Source organism: Marmota flaviventris, chromosome 5 (genome assembly GCF_047511675.1).
Source record: "Marmota flaviventris isolate mMarFla1 chromosome 5, mMarFla1.hap1, whole genome shotgun sequence".
Taxonomy (NCBI): Eukaryota; Metazoa; Chordata; class Mammalia; order Rodentia; family Sciuridae; genus Marmota; species Marmota flaviventris.
In genome coordinates, this window is record NC_092502.1 from 113882552 (window position 1) to 113895757 (window position 13206).

The 13206-nt window shown below is 35.1% G+C and overlaps 1 protein-coding gene across 6 annotated transcripts in view; it reads right to left on the reverse strand.

The window, feature by feature from the left end:
• Erbin (erbb2 interacting protein) overlaps positions 1-13206 on the reverse strand; it is a 137417-nt gene that overhangs the window by 80539 nt on the left and 43672 nt on the right. For all 6 annotated transcript variants that reach the window (XM_027951576.2, XM_071612555.1, XM_071612553.1 and 3 more), the window contains exon 2: positions 3473-3520. The gene's annotated coding sequence lies outside the window, so the exon portion shown is untranslated. The remainder of the gene's footprint in view (positions 1-3472; positions 3521-13206) is intronic.

Sequence of the window (13206 nt, forward strand, 5' to 3'; positions counted from 1 at the left end):
ACATAACTAACAAGTTTTCTTATTTACTTATTATAATTCTTATGTCACAGATAATTCCCCACTACTACATACTCAATGGAGTCCATTTGACATTGCTTTGGTATCCACATTTATATCTACTGGATTACAAATTAGACTCAAGTACTTTAGTACTCTCTAAAACAATCCATGAAGCACCAAATTATATGCTTCTACAAAATGCTTTATGAGTGCTTCTTAATTCTCTAAAAGAAATACTCTAATACAACAAGATTTTTCTTTAATTACTGGCTTTAAAAATTCTGTGTTCCATCCTAATATTATAGAATAAGTTATACTCCAGACATGTATAATATGTCAAAACACACTCTGTCATGTGTGTTTTAAAAAGTAAAAAGAACAAATTGAAAAATAAAATAAGAATTCTGTATGTTTCTTAGTTAAGCACTTGATTATGTGTACTTTTGAATAGAAAGCAGAAATGTAAAAACATTTTCAGTTTTCCTAACCATCAGAGATTAATCACCATTTAACTTCCCTATGATTCTCCCATATGAAAATTCCCATTTACCCCAAAAATATGTTGTTCTAATCAAATATTAGCCTTACAGTCTTTCTACAAAGCTTACAGGTCTCAAATGTACTTAAGATTATACACTGAACCATAAATTTGCTTAAATAAAGCACAAACTTCAAATCAAATGAGAGAAAAAGCTACTTTTGAATTAGTGGAAATTCTAGTGAAGGCCAGTTTCGCAAAGTATACAATGTATGTGCATAGGTTATTCCAACTAGGTTAAGATTATATTAGCAAAGAAAGACCTACTCTAATAAATAGGAATGACTGATAATCAGTGTTGTCATTTGTGTTAAATGACAAATTCTTACCCTACTTAGTATTAGATTACTTCTAACCAGGGCCAACCCTAAGACAAAGCCAGTGTGGTCTCAGGCACAAAATGTAAGGAGGTGTCAAAAAACAGTAGTCAAGATAAATATTTTTAATACATTTTTTAAAAATATCCATTTATTGGGGCTGGGGCTGTAGCTCAGTGGTAGAGCACTTGCCTTGCATGCGTGAGACTCTGGGTTCGAACCCCAGCACCACATAAAAATATCCATTTATTATCAAAATGAAAAATGTTTAAATAAATACAAGATCAGTATTACTGATTTGCCCTTATGCTTCAGGTTTTAATATGGCTCTATATGGCATGGCACAAAACTCTTCTTCAAATTATGTGTGATAGGGCTGGGGCTATAGCTCAGTGGCACAGAGCTTGCCTGGCACACGTGAGACACTGGATTCGATCCTTAGCACCCCATAAAATAAAATAAAAACATGCTGTTCATCTATAACTACAAAATTTTTTAAAATTATGTATGATACTCGAGTGTTTAATACAGGTAGAATAAGTATTTCTCTTGCAATCTTCTTTAAAATCTGATTTTACTCAGTCACCAAATGCCTGGCATTGTGCTAAAATCTTTAGGTAAACTATAGGCATATTCTCATTTCATCCTCACTACAACTTTCTAAGACATGTATTATTATCTCCATTTTCCCACTGAGGCCTTATTGGAGTCAAGTCCTCAAAACTATTCAAGTATTAATAGGTATTTGCTATACACTTCAGGATTTACAAAAAGAAACTATGACGCCAAACATGAGATGGTTCCATCTGGGGTTGGGAACACTTGCCTGTTACATGCAAGACCTTGATTCCATCCCCAGAACCATGGGGGGAAAAAAAGAAAGGTTTCCATTAAAACCCTTGTCAGAAAATAAATATCCAGAAAAGTTTACTGAACACTTACTATAAACAATCCATGTTGTACAAAGGCATGTTTTACCAATAGGAATAAACAGTTCATTTTTAAAATTCTGAAAATGAGCATGAAATTTCTAATTCTATACATTTTAAGAATATCACTAATATTGAGTTAGGAGAATACTTAAGAACAATAGGAAGAATTCTATCTGTACTGTCCAATATGTCACTAAACACATGTAACTATTTAAGCTTAATATTACAGTTAATCAAATAAAATTTCTCAATTACCCTAACTACATTTTAAATGCTCAGCAGTTACACATGGCTAGTAGCTACCAGAGTAGACTAACCAAATACAGAACATGTCCATCATTGCAGAAAGTTCTATTGAGTAGAGCTATTTTAATGTTTCAAACTATGACTCTAGCACATCATAACTACTGCATGTGTGTATATTTTTTATATTGTTTATTTTTTTATTTTTGGTACAAGGCACTTAACCACTGAGCCACATCCCCAGCACCCCGCCCCTTTTTAATATTTTATTTATTGACAGGGTCTTGCTGTGTTATTTAGGACCTCACTAAATTGCTGAGGCTGGCTTTGAACTTGCAATATTCCTGTCTCCGTCTCCCAAGCTTCGGGGATTACAGGTGTGCTCCACTATACCTGGCTATAATTTGATAGTATCCAGGAACTTGGAAGATAAGGCCTAGAAAATCCTTAATTTCAGAATATAATTCCTAAGAATAAAGGCTATCAAATGTTATTATATGTGATTTAAAAGAATGCATACTTATTTTAGTTGTGATATAGACACTTGAGGTATAAGGCAATTTACAGGGTAAAGCAATTATAACAATAATGAAAAACTTCCAAGATTTTTCTGTAGAGCTAATCATGTTGCAAGTTGTAGAACTTAGAAAGGACAATGAATTCATAAAGGGAAGATTAGATGAATACTTGGCTCTAGAAAGCTGCATAGAGTTTACAATCTCAAAAGAAAATTTCTGTGGATAAAGATTATGAAAAGAACACTTTAGACCTGAGATTAAATTCAGTTTTGTTTTCAGACAGGGTCTCACTACACTGGTCCAGGTTGGCCTTGAACTGTTACACTTAGGTGACCTTCCTATCTCAATCTCCTCAATAGCTGGCACTACAAACATGTGCCACCATACTTTGAGACCACAGATTAAATTCAGTAGGTCTAGAGACAATAGAAAAATAGACCCCAATTCTATACACACCTGCAGATGGAAGTGATGCAGGATAAAAATGGATTTAAAAAAAAAAGTACTCTACTTTCATGTATATCTAAAAATAACAAATTTTTTAAAAGGTAAAGAAAACCTTAATTCTTGAGGCCAAAGGGGCAAGTATCATATTTTTAAAGAGTAAATGAGTAAAAATGCCCAGAAATCGTACCTGACACAATAATTCATTGTATTATTCCCTACACAATAATAATACATTGTATTATCCCTTACACAACAATATAAGGAAGTAATCCACAGAGAGACGGCCTAGCCTGAACAGCAACTGATCAACATGGCAACTGCTATTTGACTTTTAAGAAAAGAAGAGTTCTTTTATAAAGCAGAAGTAACATTGTAGAGGTTAAGAATTGTCTAACAACATGAAGGAAAAAGAAGCAAACCAGAGAAGGGTCATAATATGTGTAAAACTTTCTAACAAAAGAAATTAAAGCTACTTACCACTGGGTTGAATTTATCTCCCTGATGTTTCTTAATTGAACCAACATTCTACGGAAAGCAAAAGAGAATAAAAATTAACAATAAAGAAAAAGAGAATCAAAATTGATAATAAAAATGAATCTTTATAACTGTAAGAAAAATCTCTTCTAATTCCCAAATTACATCAAAAGTAAAATTGATATTTTAAAAACTGACCATTATAAACTGAAAACAGGACCAAGTAATTAAACCAAACTACTAGCTTAAAAAAAAAAAATGGCCACATCTGCTCAAATTTGCTAACTTTTAAATAAATGACTAAATGACTATACGCAGGATGTATGAGGTCCTGGGTTCCAGAGCCACAAAAAATAAATGAAGAACGTCTTAACAAATTAATTGTTTTTCACATATTTGTAATTATTGAAAGCCTTCAAAAAACAAATATCCTTTCACCCATTATTAAAATGCCATTTATTTGAACTTATTGACAAATAATAAAATTTTCCCATGTAAAAAAAAAAACTCTCATCACCAACTATATTTAAATTTAGTAGTTTATGGAGGTTCTGTGTGGCATTCACTGTATAATGCTTATCAGATTTATTCCCTCCCCCTTTTTATGTGATAAAAGATTTATTTTTATGTAAATTTTTTATTTATATATGATAGCACAATGCATTACAATTCTTATTACACACATAGAGCACAATTTTTCATATTTCTGGTTGTATATATAGTACATTCACACCAACTCGTGTCTTCATACCTGTACTTTGGATAATAATGATCATCATATTCCACCATCATTTCTAACCCCATGCCCTCTCCCTTCCCCTCCAACCCCTCTGCCCTATCTAGAGTTCATCTATTCCTCCCATGCTGCAGCTCCCTATCCTACTATGAATCAGCCTCCTTATATCAAATAAAACATTCGGCATTTAGTTTTCTTGGGATTGGCTAACTTCATTTAGCAATATCTTCTCTAACTCCACTATTTACCTGCAAATGCCATGATTTTATTCTCCTTTATTGCTGAGTAATATTCCATTGTGTATGCCACATTTTTTAATCCATTCATATTGAAGGGCATCTAGGTTGGTTCCACAGTTTAGCTATTGTGAATTATGCTTATTCCCCCTTTTTAAGAAGCTTGATTATTCAGAGTAATAATGGGCCTGGGGAAAATACCCACTTTTGAGCTTTCCAGGCCAGGAGGAAGGGAGAGGAAATAGGTAACTAAGATCAAAGATCAAAGATCAAGAGTCTGCTTTGGAGGTGGAAGGTCAGTTGGTTCTAGGAAAACATATACTTTCTTAACATATGGGAACAAAAGTGTCTGAAACCACCAGTCTTCCATTTTTCTAGCCTTGAATCTGGAATATGATGCCTAGATCTGTAACAAGCATGAGGATTTAAAACCTGCCAATAAATAAGACTAAGAGAGTGGAAAGACAAAACTAGCCAATCTCTAACTGCACTGCTGAGTAGCTAAACCAATTATAATTACTGCCTACTTCTGGATTTGTGAGTTATGTGACAAAACTAAATCCCTTATTTGCTTAAAGCATTGTCATACTCTGTTTCTGAAACCAACACATTTCAAAGAGAGACAGCTTGAACCATAAAAGATCTTAATAAAAAGTATACGCAGGGCTGGGCTTCTGGCTCAGTGGTAGAGCGCTTGCCTAGAATGTGTGAATCACTGGGTTCGATTCTCAGCACCACATACAAATAAATAAATAAAATTTAAAAATTTCATCAACAATAAAAATATTTTTAAAAAAGTATACGCAGCTTGCACACACACAGAAATGTGTTTACGCATATATGCGTATGTATATAAAACAAACAATCTGTTTCGTGAAAATTCAGTGATATCCATGAATATTTCAGAGTTTTACAGTCACCCTGAATATAAAAACCTATTAATCGGGCTGGGGATGTGAGCAAGTCGTAGTGCGCTTGCCTAGCATGCGTGAGGCACTAAATGATTTAAGACTACTGAGTTATTTAGCCTTCTCCACAAATTCTTATATACTGCACACCACACAAAATTATTTTTTGTGTATACGAAGCACTGATGGTCACTAAATCTTTTGCCATTCAATATATTCACATATGATGTGATAAGTTTGGTAGAATTGAGCTGAAAATAAACTAAAATGGAATAAGATAATAGGAAAAGGCTGGAAGTAAGAGTTATAAGATGTTTATGTCAGAAACTTTAGTTTGAAATACATGAAAAATACCTTAGTGAATCCTAAGTAGGCAGTTGAACAGGGCATGCAAAAACATAAGGAAAGATCCACACTCTTTCAATTCCCAGTACCTACACAGGGAGTGTCGGTAAATTTGAAAATCATCTGCTTACAGATTCTATTTTAAGCAATAAAATTAGATGAAATCATCAGGAATATGAGGATAGAAAAAAAAAAAAAACAGACCCAATGAATGAGCCCTAAGACATTATGAACTTAGGGGTCAGAAAGAGAGAGGACCAGCAAAAGACACTGAAGAGAACCCACCCACACTGCACCCATACACACACACATACAGGTGATTCCTAAAGTCAAATGAAAAAACTGTTTCAAGGAAGAAGGAATTGACAAATTCTGTTAATAAGGACTTATTTATTGCCGCTGTGTGTTAATGTAAGGTCACTGATTATCTTGACAAGACCATTTCTAGTGGACAAGAAAAACACTGGAAGGTATTCAAAGAAGAACAGAAACTGAGGAGCCACCTCAGTAGTGGAGGAACTGCTCAGCATGCACTGAACCTGGGTTCAATCCTTAGTACCACAACAAGAAGGGAGGAAATGAAAGAAGAGGGGAGGGAGGACTGGATACAACAAGGAGATAACTCAGGTAGTTTTGCTACAGATACAACGGTGGGTTTGTAGGCACATAGGGAATAATCTGATAGAAAAATTCACTGATCCCCACCACTCCCCGTGTCGGTACTGGGAATTGAACTCAGGGCCTCACGCAGCTAGGTAAGCAGTATGCTACTGAGTTACATCCCCAACCCTTTTTCTTTTGAGACAGGGTCTCACTAAGTGGTCTAGACTAGCCTCAAACTTGTGATCTTCCTGCCTCAGCTTCCCCAGCAGCTAGGATTGCATCACCACACATGGCTGATAATTTTATGAATAGGATTTGGGCAGCCACTTATAGGCCCATATAAAATCTCCCACCACTGGAAAAAAAAAAGTTACTAAAACGAGGAAGAAAACAGCAAAATGAAACTCAGGGATAACTGCGCAATTAGTTGAATAAAATTCACTCAGTATTTTTCAAAAGTACAAAATTACGACATCTTTTTTCTAGAGGTTCTGACCTAATGTTAGGTATAAAACTCAACACTCTTTATCTTAAAATGTTCATGTGGTTCCTTTTTTTGAATACAGTGTCAACAATACCCAATAAAAATGAAACCTCAGAATAATTATGATTTGCATTTCTCTAATTACTAAAGAAATGCAAATCATGATTATTATTATTATTGTGTTAAACATTTTTTCATATATTTGTTGATTAGTTGTATCTGTTCAGCACCTTATCCCATTTATTGATTGGACTGCTTGTTGTTTTGGTGTTAAGTTTTTTGAGTTCTGTTTATATTCTGGAGATTAGTGCTCTGATGTGCGTGTGGCAAAAATTGGCTCCCAAAATGTAGGTCTTTGTTCACCTCATTGTTTCTTTTGCTGAGAAGAAGCTTTTCAGTTTGAGTCCATCCCATTTGTTTATCCTTAATTTTATTTCTTGCACTTTAGGAGTCTTGTTAAGGAGTCAGGGCCTAATCCAACGTGATGAAGATCTGGACCTACTTTTTCCTCTATAAGCCGCAGGGTCTCTAGTCTAATTCCCAGGTCCTTGATCCACTTTTGAGTTTTGTGCATGGTGAGAGACAGAGGTTTAGTTTCATTTTGATACATATGGATTTCCAGTTTTCCCAGCACCATTTGTTGAAGAGACTATCTTTTTTCCACTGTATGTTTTTGGCGCCTTTGCCTAGTATGAGATAACTGTATTTATGTGGATTTGTCTCTGTGTCTTCCATTCTGTACCATTGGTCTACATGTCTATTTTGGTGCCAATAATAGACCATTTTTGTTACTATAGCTTTGTAGTATAGTTTAACATCTGTTATTGTGATGTGATGTTATTGTGATGCTTCGGGCTTCACTCTTCTTGCTAAGGATTGCTTTGGCTATTCTGGGTCTCTTAGTTTTCCAAATGAATTTCATGATTGCTTTTTTCATTTCTATAAGGAAAGACAATGGGATTTTAATTGGAATCACACTGAATTTGTATAGCACTTTGGGTAGTATGCCATTTTGACAATATTAATTTTGCCTACCCAAGAGCATGGGAGATCTTTCCATCTTCTAAGGTCTTCTTTGATTTCTTTTTCTAGTGTTCTGTAGCTTTCATTGTAGAGATATTTCACCTCTTTTGTTAAGTCGATTCCCGAGTTTTGTTTTGTTCTGGAGGCTATTGTGAATGCGTTAGTTTTCTTGATTTCTCTTTCAGAGGATTCATCACAGACGTATAGAAATGCATTTGATTTATGGGTATTGATTTTTTTTTAATTCCTTTTTTTAATTGGTTGTTCAAAACAGTACAAAACTCTTGACATATCATATTTCATAAATTAGATTCAAGTGGGTTATGAACTCCCATTTTTACCCCAAATACAGATTGCAGAATCACATCGGTTACACATCCACATTTTTACATAATGCCAAATTAGTAACTGTTGTATTCTACTACCTTTCCTATCCTCTACTATCCCCCCCTCCCCTCCTCTCCCATCTTCTCTCTCTACCCCACCTATTGTAATTCATTTCTCTCCTTGTTTTTTTTTCCCCATTCCCCTCATAACCTCTTATATGTAATTTTGTATAACAATGAGGGGTCTCCTTCCATTTCCATGCAATTTCCCTTTTCTCTATCTTTCCCTCCCACCTCATGTCTCTGTTTAATGTTAATCTTTTCCTCCTGCTCTTCCTCCCTGCTTTGTTCTTAGTTGCTCTCATTATATCAAAGAAGACATTTGGCATTTGTTTTTTAGGGATTGGCTAGCTTCACTTAGCATAATCTGCTCTAGTGCCATCCAATTCCCTGCAAATTCCATGATTTTGTCATTTTTTAGTGCTGTGTAATACTCCATTGTGTATAAATGCCACATTTTTTTTTTATCCATTCATCTATTGAAGGGCATCTGGGTTGGTTCCACAGTCTAGCTATTGTGAATTGTGCTGCTATGAACATCGATGTGGCAGTATCCCTGTAGTACGCTCTTTTAAGGTCTTCAGGGAATAGTCCGAGAAGGGCAATAGCTGGGTCAAATGGTGGTTCCATTCCCAGCTTTCCCAGGAATCTCCATACTGCTTTCCAAACTGGCCGCACCAATTTGCAGTCCCACCAGCAGTGTACAAGAGTATCCTTTTCCCCACATCCTCGCCAGCACTTGTTGTTTGACTTCATAATGGCTGCCAATCTTACTGGATTGAGATGGTATCTTAGGGTGGTTTTGATTTGCATTTCTCTGACAGCTAGAGATGGTGAGCATTTTTTCATGTACTTGTTGATTGATTATATGTCCTCCTCTGAGAAGTGTCTGTTCAGGTCCTTGGCCCATTTGTTGATTGGGTTGTTATCTTATTGTTTAATTTTTTGAGTTCTTTGTATACTCTGGATATTAAGGGTCTATCTGAAGTGTGAGGAGTAAAAATTTGTTCCCATGATGCAGGCTCCCTATTTACCTCTCTTATTGTTTCTCTTGCTGAGAAACAACTTTTTAGTTTAAGTAAGTCCCATTTGTTGATTCTTGTTATTAACTCTTGTGCTATGGGTGTCCTATTAAGGAATTTGGAGCCCGACCCCACAATATGTAGATCGGAGCCAACTTTTTCTTCTATCAGATGCAGAGTCTCTGATTTGATATCAAGCTCCTTGATCCATTTTGAGTTAACTTTTGTGCATGGCGAGAGGAGGGGAATCAGTTTCATTTTGTTGCATATGGATTTCCAGTTTTCCCAGCACCATTTGTTGAAGATGCTATCCTTCCTCCATTGCATGTTTTTAGCCCCTTTATCAAATATAAGATAGTTGTAACTTTGTGGATTAGTCTCTGTGTCCTCTATTCTGTACCATTGGTCCACCCGCCTGTTTTGGTACCAGTACCATGCTGTTTTTGTTACTATTGCTCTGTAATATAGTTTGAAATCTAGTATCGCTATACCGCCTGATTCACACTTCCTGCTTCGAGTTGCTTTTGCTATTCTGAGTCTTTTATTTTTCCATATGAATTTCATGATTGCTTTATCTATTTCTACAAGAAATGCCGTTGGGATTTTGATTGGCATTGCATTAAACCTATAGAGAACTTTGGGTAATATCACCATTTTGATGATGTTAGTTCTGCCTATCCATGAACAGGGTATATTTTTCCATCTTCTAAGATCTTCTTCTATTTCTCTCTTTAGGGTTCTGTAGTTTTCATTGTATAAATCTTTCACCTCTTTTGTTAGGTTGATTCCCAAGTATTTTTTTTTTTTTTGAGGATATTGTGAATGGGGTGTTTTTCCTCATTTCCGTTTCAGAAGTTTTGTCGCTGATAAACAGAAATGCCTTTGATTTATGCGTGTTGATTTTATATCCTGCCACTTTGCTGAATTCATTTATTAGTTCTAGTAGTTTTTTTGTAGACCCTTTTGGGTCTTCTAGGTATAGAATCATGTGGTCCGCAAATAGTAATAATTTAAGTTCTTCTTTTCCTTTTTTATGCCTTTAATTTCTTTCATCTAATTGCTCTGGCCAATGTTTCGAGAACTATATTGAATAGAAGTGGTGATAGAGGGCATCCCTGTCTTGTTCCAGATTTTAGAGGGAATGCCTTCAATTTTTCTCCATTCAGAATGATGCTAGCCTGAGGCTTAGCATAGATAGCTTTTACAATGTTGAGGTAAGTTCCTGTTATCCCTAGTTTTTCTAATGTTTTGAACATAAAGGGATGCTGTACTTTGTTGAATGCTTTTTCTGCATCTATCAAGATGATCATATGGTTCTTATCTTTAAGTCTATTGATGTGGTGAATAACATTTATTGATTTCCGTATATTGAACCAGCCTTGCATCCCAGGGATGAATCCTACTTGATCATGGTGCACAATTTTTTTGATGTGCCTTTGTATCCGATTCGCCAGAATTTTATTGAGGATTTTTGCATCTAGGTTCATTAGAGATATTGGTCTGTAGTTTTCTTTCTTTGAGGTGTCTTTGTCCGGTTTCGGAATCAGGGTGATGTTGGCCTCATAGAATGAATTTGGAAGAGCTCCCTCTTTTTCTATTTCCTGAAATAACTTGAAAAGTATTGGTATTAATTCTTCTTTAAATGTTTTGTAAAACTTGCTGTATACCCATCCAGTCCTGGGCTTTTCTTGGTTGGTAGTCTTTTGATTGCTTCTTCTATTTCATCCATTGATATTGGTCTGTTCAAATTGTGTGTATCCTCCTGAATCAGTCTGGGCAAATCATATGACTTAAGAAATTTATCGATGTCTTCACTATCTTCTATTTTATTGGAATATAGGTTTTCAAAATAATTCCAAATTATCTTCTGTATTTCTGTAGTATCGGTTGTGATGTTGCCTTTTTCATCCCGTATGTTAGTAATTTGAGTTCTCTCTCTTCTTCTCTTCGTTAGCATGGCTAAAGGTCTGTCAATCTTATTTATTTTTTCGAAGAACCAACTTTTAGTTTTGTCAATTTTTTCAATAGTTTGTTTCCATTTCGTTGATTTCTGCTCTGATTTTAATTATTTCTTGCCTTCTGCTACATTTGCTGTTGTTTTGCTCTTCCCTTTCTAGGGCTTTGAGATGAAGTGTGAGCTCATTTATTTGTTGGTTTTTTGAGGAATGACCTCCAGGCGATGAATTTCCCTCTTAAAACTGCTTTCATTGTGTCCCATAGATTCCGATATGTTGTGTCTGTATTTTCATTTATCTCTAAGAAATTTTTATTTCCTCCATTATGTCTTCTGTAACCCATTGATCATTCAGTAACATATTGTTCATTTTCCATGTGATGTAGGATTTTTCCTTCCTTCTTTTATCATTGATTTCCAGTTTCATTCCATTATGATCAGATAAAATGCATGGTATTATCTCCACCCCTTTATATTTACTGAGGGTTGCCCTATGGCATAATATATGGTCTATTTTTGAGAACGATCCATGTGCTGCTGAGAAAAAAGTATATCCACTTGATGATGGTTGATATATTCTATATATGTCAGTTAAGTCTAGGTTATTGATTGTGATATTGAGTTCTATAGTTTCTTTATTCAACTTTTGTTTGGAGGATCTGTCCAATGGTGAGAGAGGTGTGTTGAAGTCACCCATAATTACTGTGTTGTGGTCTATTTGATTCTTGAACTTGAGGAGAATGTTTTATTAACGTCGCAGCACCATTATTTGGTGCATAAATATTGATAATTGTTATGTCTTGTTGGTGAATGGTTCCTTTTAACAGTATATAATGTCCTTCCTTATCCCTTTTGATTAACTTAGTCTTGAAGTCGATTTTATTCGATATGAGGATGGCTACCCTGCTTACTTACGAGGACTGTGTGCGTGGTATATTTTTTCCCAACCTTTCACCTTCAGCGTGTGTATGTCTTTTCCAATCAGTTGCGTCTCCTAGAGGCAGCATATTATTGGATTTGCTTTTTTAATCAATGTTACCAGCCTATGTCGCTTTATTGGAGAGTTTAGGCCATTAACGGTTAGAGTTACTATTGATAGATGGTTTGTACTTCCAGCCATATTTGTGCTTTTTTTTTTTTTTTAATTTAGTTTGTTTCTCCATGATTAGCTTTCCCCCCGCCCTCTGTCTTTACTGAGGCACTTCCCACTGATGGTTTTGGTTACTGTTTTTCATTTCTTCCTCGTGTAGTGTTTTGCTCAAGATGCTTTGCAATGCTGGTTTTCTGGCTGCAAATTCTTTTAACTTTTGTTTATCATGAAAGATTTTTATTTCGTTGTCATACTTGAAGCTTAATTTTGCTGGATACAAAATTCTTGGTTGGCATCCATTGTCTTTCAGTGTTTGAAATACGTTGTTCCAGGATCTTCTCGCTTTCAGCGTCTGTGATGAAAAATCCGTTGTTAACCTTATTGGTTTAGCCCTGAATGTAATCTGCCTCCTTTCTCTTGTAGCTTTTAATATTTTCTCTTTGTTCTGTATATTGGATATCTTCATAACAATGTGTCTTGGTGTTGGTCTACTGTGATTTTGTATGCTCGGTGTCCTGTATGCATCAACAATTTGTACATCCGTTTCCTTTTTTATTTTTGGAAAGTTTTCTATAATTATTTCATTCGGCAGATTGCTCATTCCCTTGGTTTGAACCTCTATACCTTCCTCTATCCCGATGACTCTTAAGTTTGGTTTTTTTAATGTTATCCCATATCTCTTGGATGTTTTTCTCGTGATTTTTTACCAGCCTTTCTGAGTTGGCTAGACTCTTTTCAAGATGATATATTTTGTCTTCATTATCTGACGTTCTGGCTTCTACTTGCTCCACTCTTGTTAGTGATACTCTCATTTGAGTTTTTAATTTGGTTTATACTTTCCTTCTTTTCTAGAATTATTGTTTGATTTTTTTTATAATCTCTATCTCCTGATAAAGATGCTTAATTTCTTCTTTTATCTGTTTATGTAATTCATTTTTAATGTGTTCTTT